The sequence below is a fragment of the Plecotus auritus genome (genome assembly GCF_963455305.1).
Source record: "Plecotus auritus genome assembly, chromosome: 5".
NCBI classification, from domain to species: Eukaryota; Metazoa; Chordata; class Mammalia; order Chiroptera; family Vespertilionidae; genus Plecotus; species Plecotus auritus.
Window position 1 is genome coordinate 171,928,774 of NC_137776.1, and position 6,591 is coordinate 171,935,364.

At 42.9% G+C, this 6,591-nt stretch overlaps 1 pseudogene across 1 annotated transcript; it reads left to right on the forward strand.

Annotated features, from left to right (window-relative positions):
* The first annotated feature begins 442 nt into the window (after nt 1-442).
* Nucleotides 443-784, forward strand: LOC308248772 (annotated as a pseudogene). The gene has a single exon. The product of its transcript is annotated as an uncharacterized misc_RNA (transcript).
* Nucleotides 785-6,591: the final 5,807 nt, after the last annotated feature.

Genomic DNA, 6,591 nt, shown 5'->3' on the forward strand with positions numbered 1-6,591 from the left:
TTAATTTTTAAAAAGGCAAATTTTCATTACCATGGAGAGATGGATTTTGAATGGGTTAATTAAAATTTTTCAATTGGAGGAAGGATGGATAAGAAAGGTAGTTCAGCAAAGTTGAGGACATGAGTCATATCATGAAGTGTGAAAAAAATAACGCTGATTATACACTTACACAGAGCATTTCAGAATTTATAAAATCACTCGGCCCCATGAGTTGTGATATAAGCTTCACCAACAAAAGTGATACAGGATGATGCTATCCTGTTACTGCCTCCTTTTAACAAATGAGGGAACTAAGGATCAGCCTGGTCCATGAATTAGCTATGATGGCATAAAATTGAGTTTCGAAGACTAGATGTTTTTGTGTGTTTTCCCCCAAATCCTCCGTTAGAAAAAAACAACAACACAAAAACAACTCTGAAAAGGCCCTTCCTCTGCCGCCAAGATGCCCTACGTTGCCTCCTACCTGCTGGCCACCCTTGGGGCAGTGCCTCCCCCAGCACCATGGACATCAAGAAGATCCTGGACAGTGTGGGCATTGAGGCGGATGAGGGTTGGAGCAACAAGGTCATCAGTGAGCTGAACGGACAAAACGTCAAACATCGAAGATGTCATTGTCCCAGGTATTGGCAAGCTGGCCAGTGTTCCCAACGGGGCTGTGGTGGTCTCAGCTGCCCCAGGGTCCGCAGCCCCTGCAGCTGGTTCTGCCCCAGCTGCTGCAGTGGAGAAGGAGGAGGAGGAGTCAGAACAATCAGATGATAATTTGGGATTTGGCTTGTTTGATTAAGTCTCTCATTCCCCGTTTCTTTACAAATACAACTCTTTTTACATAAACAAAACAAACCCTAAAAAACAAACAAACAAAAAAAAAACACCAAAAAATTATCACACCCATATGGGACTAAAGAAGGGAGAAGTTCTTACTTTTAATATGGCACAGGCTGGAAGTAATTCAAGACCTGTATTTTAAATAAAATAAAAATGAAGGTATCATTCCAAGCAAGAAAAGCTGAGAAACGATGAGGAGAAAAAAAATGAAGGGACTTTAGTTAAAAAAACACACTAAAAAATGCATTCATATGGCAGCCGTGCAGGGTGGGGAGCACAGCCACGAGGGGGCTGAATTCTGGACGCTTGTCCTGGACTCGATGTGGCCGGCCCACAGTGAGGATGGAGGAAGGGCGAGAGCATGACGCTTCCTCTGGAAGCTAGGCATGGTTGCTTTGCTGTGGGTGAACAGTTAGTTTTGGGAATTACACACTACCGAGGCAGGTGATTTATTTTTTATAAATTATGAGCACTGAATTGAAATTGAAAGGGGAAAACAGCATCTGAAATGATTAGGAAAGAGTAACCAGGGAGTGCCTGCATGGGGCCCATGTGACCAGAACCCAGTGTCAGCTGAGGAGTCCAAGAGCTGTAATATATACAGCTGGCCAAGAGCTTTACAGGATGGTTTATGCCTGAATCCCCCACCCCGCCCCCAGCACCTTCCAGTCCATTATTGTAACACACATCACAGTGTGTTATAATTATCCTCCTCTGCCTGCCTGCTCTGCTTCAGTCGGGGAGCCAGCACTGGGCCTCAGCAGGCTCTGAACACCTAACAATGGTGAAGACCAACACTATGCTGCATTGTTGGCACCTCAAGAAGTGAATTGTGAAAAATGAATTTCTGGCTTTACAGGTGGAGACACTGCAGGCCAGAAAAGAGAACTGCAGGTCTGAAGGAAATGGGGGCAGAGGGGGCATGGGGACTGCTTAATGGCATGCAGTCATTTCTTATGCAGGGTGGGCGAAAGTAGGTTACACTTATGAGTATGCAAAACACAGAGTTCATTCTTGTATTATTATTTATTAATTATTGTATTATTGTCCATACAAACAACTGTAAACCTGCCTGTATTTTTTGCAATAACTTTTAAAAATTCTCTTTGCCAAGGAGGTCAAGGTTTGATTATTCCCGGTTGGGGCACATGCCCGGGTTGTGGGCTTGATCCCCAGTAGGGGGTGTGCAGGAGGCAGTCAATCAATGATTCTCTTTCATCATTGATGTTTCTATCTCTTCCTCTCTGAAATCAATAAAAATTTATTTTTTTAAAATTCTCTCTGCTCTAAATTAGGGAATTTTAAGAATTCTGTGGCTCATAGGTCCCTCTGACAACCTGGTAAAATATATGTATTATCTTTCAAATGCATATACACTGAGTGGCCAGATTATTCTGATATTATGTGTGTGTGTGTGTGTGTGTATACATATATATAATACATACATATAATATATATATTATAGGTCCGGTGCATGAATTCGTGCATGGGTGGGGTCCGGCCAGCCTGGACAGGGGGAGGGGACATGGGTGGTTGGCTGGCCTGCCTGCTGGTCGAACTCCTGGTCGAGGGGACAATTTGCATATTAGCCTTTTATTATATAGGATATACACTGAGTGACCAGATTATTATGCGTTCAGAGATCATAATAATCTGGCCATTCAGTGTATATACCCAACATGTAAACTTGGACATAATTTAGGGGGCCAATCATAGACGTCTAGGTTTTGAATTTCTGTTATGAGCTCTTTTTAAGTAACTTCATCGACTCCTAACTCTCCTTTCTTTTCGATCATTCCTAACCTGGATCTCCAGCTCAGTCATCTCTCTTGTAATGCAGATGCCTGGGCAGCAGCTGTCTACCAGACAGCTCCCTAAAATTCCACCAGGCTATACTACAATTAGGATGTAGCAAAAGCCACACTTGGTGAACAGTTATGTGTGCTGGGGTTGGAGGTGACAGTAGCATTGAGGGCCTAGGAGAGCAGATTTATGTTTATAGAAATCTTGGTGCACAGGTGGAGATGGCTAACAGGCAGTCATAAAATATGTGCCTGGTGCTCAGGAAAAAGCTAAGAAGAAAATGTCAAGCTAGAAATTGTTAGACCGCGAGTGGTAGGTTAAGCCCTGAATCGAGTGTTATCATCACAGGGGAGAGTATAGAATGGAAAGAGAAGTCTAGGGGAAGAAAAACAGAGGAAGAGGAAGGAAAAGGGGGGAAAGGAGGGAAAAGCAAATTGAAGGGAAAGAGAGAGGGTCAAAAGGTACCCTGGGGAACATCAGTATTTACAAAGCCAATAAAGGAGGAAGAACCTTTGTAGAAACCTAAAAATCCTAGGAAGAAATTGTTTCAGGGAGGAAGTTATCAGTACCAGTGGCATAGACATCAAATAAGAAAAGAAGCCCTAGCTAGTTTGGCTCAGTGAATAGAGCGTTGGCCCTTGGATTGAAGGGTCCCAGGTTCAATTCCGGTCGCAACCAATTGATGTGTCTCACATCGATGTTTCTCTCTCCCTTCCACTCCCTCTAAAAATCGGTGGGAAAATATCCTCGGGTGGGGATTCACCAAAAATAAAAATAAAATAAAATAAAATAAAATAAAATAAAATAAAATAAAATAAGAAAAGAAGCTAAAAATGTCCATTGGGTTTTGCAGTTAGGTTTTGAATGAACTTTTGGGAGATGAGATCTGATGTTACTGGGTTGGGGAATGAATGGAAAATAGGAATGTAGAAACAGTCAAGGTAGAGGACCTCTTCACACACTTACCTGTGAAGGACCACAGAAAGAGGAGGTGAAAGGAGAGCGTGGCTCCAGGTGTGGCTGCCCTGCGAGAGGTGGTTATTGAGAGGGAGACAGGAGTCAGGAAGGAGTGTCAGGCATTTCGGTGGAGTCCAACAGATGGAATAAAGTCTTAGAGGGGGTGTGAAGAGAGAAGTTCAAAGACATGAAGCAGAGGGGGATCTTAGGTAGCTCCAGGTTCTGAGGTGTAGGAGAGAAGGGAGTAAGCACAGATGCAGTTACATTTGCAGGGGGGATAGTGAGGCGGTGGGTTAAGGAAGCTTGACTGAGATCCTCATGTTTGTCTGAGGCCCCTTTCCTTGTCCCCACCTTCTCTTACTGCAGCCAGTCCCTGCTGGGCCCACCACTGCCTTTTGTGGTGAAGGCGCTACATTTGCAGGACTGCTTTTAAATAGCCCTGCAGTCTGTCTTGGAGTCACTGATTCACCATGAACTCAACCTTTTTAGAATACAACCTTTAAAGAACCTATAAACTTTAGACATTGAAAACAAATGGGGAAAAAATGTTTTCCCTGATGCTATTTGCAAATGTCATTGTAGGGCTGAGGAGTCTGGTTGGAAAACTGTGAACCCTGTTTTCCTTTCTGGGGTCCACTCTAAAGTTTGAAGAGTCATATGCAAACTTCTGGAACTTTTCTTCAGTCCTTGAAGGGACTGCAAGAGCCACGATTTCTGATCCTGCACTTGCTGTCACTTTCTCTCTCTGGGTCTCAGTCTCCTCGTTTGAGCAGAGTGACACTGTGTGTGGCCATCTCCAAGATCTCTTTTAACCCAGAGGAAGATTCTAAGACTTGAATCCATAAAAATTACTTGGTACCCAAAGTTTCCATGGAGTGGCACAGTTAGCTATGAATCATATTTCACAAGATGGAGAAAGGGAAGGAAATGAAGGGATAGAACCCTGAGCGAGAAAAATAAATAAATAAATAAAAAGTAAAAGCAGATGTTGGATCCTGACCTCATCTTTCCCAGCAAAGTTCAGCACTTTTTCAAAGCCCTCAACACAGAGAAATCCTGCCATGTGCCGCTGACTCACAGGGGCAAATCAAAGCTTGTCTTTTATCTGTTTCTTCACCGTGACCTGAGAAAGAAAGAAAGCTGAAGGCAAAAGGGATAAGTACACGAAGAATCAGGCTGAGGGATTAGGACAAAATGCAGCCGAGAAAGCCCAAGGAAACTTACAGATCCTTTCTACATTTCCCATCATTCCAGGGGGTTTGAGGTGGGGACCCAGGACCTTACTACCCCTCACGGAGTTGTCATCCATGCCCTTTCTTCCACTTCAGGAGGAACTGTGAACAGGCCCACAGGGCTGTGAATTAGTTGTCTGAAGATTTAGTTTGAAATCTGATTTGGCAGCAAAACAAACGGAATGGTCTTGGGCCACATAAACTCTTCAAATTTCCATTTTGTTAATTCACATGGGAATAAAATATAGTTACCTTGCAGGATAATTTTAAAACCATATGGTATATGAGAAGTTTGCTGACATTGGAACCCAATGGAACTGGATTTGAATTCTACCACATTTCCCTAATTCATTTATCATGATTATTTTGTCTTTGTTTTCCTCACATCTCCAGCATCTCTTCCCCAGTGTCTCACTCTTTGCTTAGACTTTGCTACCTATTTCACTAGGAAACCAATGAGACTATCCATGTACCCCACTTTCAGTACCAGCCTACTGGAATTTGTGTCCACACACTTTGGTTTCCCTCTTGTTACTACAGATTAATTGCTCATACTTTTATCTAAGGGCCCTCTGTCCACTTCTTCCTTTAGATATTGCCCCGTCTTCTCTCCCGCCCCCCTAGTCCAACCTTTGCTCAGGGTCACAGCTCTTACAATCTAGAAAGCATTCTGGCTTTTCTGAATCATCCCCCCCGCTTCCCCCAGATAACTTACCAATTAACATAAAAACATGAAACAGTGACTCTCATGGCTAAAAAAAAGTTCCCTGGAGTCCAGACCCACCTAGATGTCCCCATGTATAGTAAATGCCAGCTCTGTTCTTCCAGTTCTTCGGACCAGAACTCTGGGCCCATTCTTGACTCTTCTCTCTCTCACATTCTGCCTCTAATCCACCAGTAAATCCTATGGATTCTCCTTAAAATATATTCAAAATATGAACACTTCTCACAATTTCTGCTGCCAACTACCATCTCTCTAGGAAAAGAACAAGAGCCCCTCATGGGCCTTCCTGCTGCCACCCCTGGGCAAATCAGTCAATATTTTTCACATCATCCAAGTAATTATTTTAGAATATGAACCATATTAGGCATTTCTCTACTTAAAACCTTCTTCTGATTAATATCTTCTCATCTTATTCAGAGTAGTAAGTCCTTACTATCACATACATTGCCCTGCCAACCTGGACCTCATCAGGGTAAGAGTTCTCCCTTTCTCTCATGTGCCTTCCTGCTGTTCCTTGACCCCATGAAGCCCATTCTCTCCTTAGAAGTCTGGCTTGTGACGTTTCTTCCACCTACAAGCTCTTATCCCAGATGGCTTCATTTACTGGTTTCTCAGTGCTGCTGCTCAATGAAGACTTTGCTAGCCATCCCATATAAAATTAGCACATTCTGCACACGCTCCCTGCACTCTCTATTTTTAAACTCTTTTATATTTTTTTCCATGGCACTCATCACCTTTCACAATCTTTTTCCATGAGAATGGAAGCATGCCACTTTGCTATATTCCCAGCTCCTGGAACAGTGCCTGTCATATAGTGGAAGCTACAAAATTAAGTAAAAAGATAACAGAGTGGCTTTGGGTAATCTATTTAACCTTCCTCTATCTTGGTTTCTTCAAATCTAAGAATGGATGTAATATTGCCTACTTTGTAAGATTGCTATAAGGAACAAGATGGCATATATGAAATGCATGGCACAGAGCAGGAATGCAATAAACAGCATGTATGATTATCAATGGGGTGCTGATTAACTGGATACCACACGCAAAGGC